Source organism: Amblyomma americanum, chromosome 1 (genome assembly GCF_052857255.1).
Source record: "Amblyomma americanum isolate KBUSLIRL-KWMA chromosome 1, ASM5285725v1, whole genome shotgun sequence".
In the NCBI taxonomy this organism is placed as follows: Eukaryota; Metazoa; Arthropoda; class Arachnida; order Ixodida; family Ixodidae; genus Amblyomma; species Amblyomma americanum.
This window is the reverse complement of record NC_135497.1, coordinates 364,571,079-364,573,076: the sequence shown is the minus strand read 5'-3', so window position 1 is coordinate 364,573,076 and position 1,998 is coordinate 364,571,079. Positions and strand designations below refer to the sequence as shown.

Sequence of the window (1,998 nt, the reverse complement as noted above, 5' to 3'; positions counted from 1 at the left end):
TGCAGTGAGCTTAGTGAGGCTGATGATGATGATGATGATTAATAGAACAGTCTATATACGCTGTCCGCAGGCAGGTTTGGAATACCTAGAGAAATATCTGGAAGGGTTGAAGAAGCGCGCCGCTAATGGGCGCGAGCGCGTGGAAAGAAAGGGAGTTGGGAAGCGGAATTTTACATGTTACTCAAGCCATTAGGGAGAAGGGTGGTGTTACTTTTTTTAAAGCGAAAGTTTTTCTAGGCTGTGTTGGCGGTTTCGTGTCATGAAAACGTGTCCGCAGCCAATCGTGGGGAACTAGAAAAAGAGAATGTTTATAGAGTGGTTGTAATCGGCGCAGGATGATGTGAGGATGCGGAACAAAAATTTGGTGACCAGCGGATGAATAGTAAAATTATTAGAATCAAAAAATGTGCTCAATGTGGCCGGGGCTACAAGAAAGGTGACGCCAAATTTGAACCGCCGGAATTATGGTATCACGTGACCGAAAGTGTGGGCGGAGCCGATGCGTGGCGCCATATTTGAAAATTTGGAACGAAGCATGGTGGGAATTCGACGAATTGCACAAATGTTCAGGCAAATAGGGGCAATAGAGGATAAGAGTAGCAAATAGAGGGAAAGAGGAGCAAATACAGGCACAAAATAAAGGAAGACATCCATTCAAGCAAATTCCATTTGCTAAGCGTTTGAGAAAAAATCGGATGCGCGGCATTGCGGGTCTCAGGAGGACACGTGACGAGCAGTTGGGTATTTTCATGCAGTTCGCGGTGGATAGGCCCACAACAAGCCAGGGTGCCACTCGAGAGCCGTCGACGCATGCGACGCTGGGCTCCGCCAAGAGCGGTGCGAGTTCCAAGTCGACGGGAAGGTGAGTGAGCATTGCGTGACTTGTTCGCAAAACTTACATCGAACCCGCACAAACCTCTCTGCTGCAAGCGCACGTACGATTGGAGACTGCGCGAGCCCCGAGCCAGGTGGCAGCATGGAAGCCGATATGTGTGAGCAGAGTTACGACAACTTTGGAGTGCGAATAAATCGGGATGAGAGCTGCGTCGTTACCTTCTCGGGAGAGTTCGTATCTCTTCCACCTGCGGCAGCAGTTAGGACTATACCGGTGCAAAATGGCGCGTGGGAAAAAATCATGATCGATATGCGCAGTTAGGCCAAACGCTAATTAGGTGCGCTAGCAGTTCAGTTTTCCCATCGGTTTCGGTGTTCAGAACCAGTGTTCACGGATGGCAGTTGTTCGGATGGCGATATTGGGTTAATGCCCATATGGGCGGAATTGGTCATCATCGGCATTCATACATGCCTTGGAGTCTTCCTACCGCTCCTGGCGCAGGGGTGCTGCGGTCAAGCGATGCGACATTCCCCTTCTCTGGCGGGGGCGGCGGTCCGTTCGACTTTAGTTGGTTAGCGAATGGTTGGCCTTCCTGAGGAGCCTCTCATGATTTATTGAGCTGCCGCCTGATACGGTGGGCAGGTTGCTAAGTATATATATAGATCGTGGGTTCGGATCCCACCGGCGGCATGGTTGTTTTTTCTGTTGCATTATAAGTAATTTTCTTTAAACCGATTGATTGGCATTACAAATTAAAAAAAATTAAAAACATTCTCCTATGCAACTTGGTTTCGGTGACTGTTAGCTTCCTTAATATGTTTGTCAAACGAGCCCCTCATTTCGTTTACCTTGTCTGCTAATAGCATAACGAGGGTCTCGGTTCTGGCAGTGTTGTTGCCATAGGTAGCAAAAGAGGGCTCTCGCACAGTTTCCGCCCTCGCCGTTAGATGACGTTCTACGTCACAGTCGCGGTATTAGAGGACGTGCTACGTCCACCGCTATGGTCGAGGGTGGCGCAGGTGAACAATCTCAAGGTTCGCTTACACCCAGTAAACATAAATACCCACGAATGCAGCAGATTGGACAGCCGTCGCCGTAGCTCAGTTGGTAAGAGCACCGGACGTGGTATTCGGAGGTCGTGGGTTCGGATCCCACCGGCGGCA

General features: G+C 49.7%; 1 non-coding gene across 1 annotated transcript; it reads left to right on the top strand.

Annotated features, from left to right (window-relative positions):
• The first annotated feature begins 1,924 nt into the window (after positions 1 to 1,924).
• Positions 1,925 to 1,998, top strand: TRNAP-UGG (transfer RNA proline (anticodon UGG)). Its single transcript has one exon. It is a non-coding gene; the product is annotated as a tRNA-Pro (tRNA).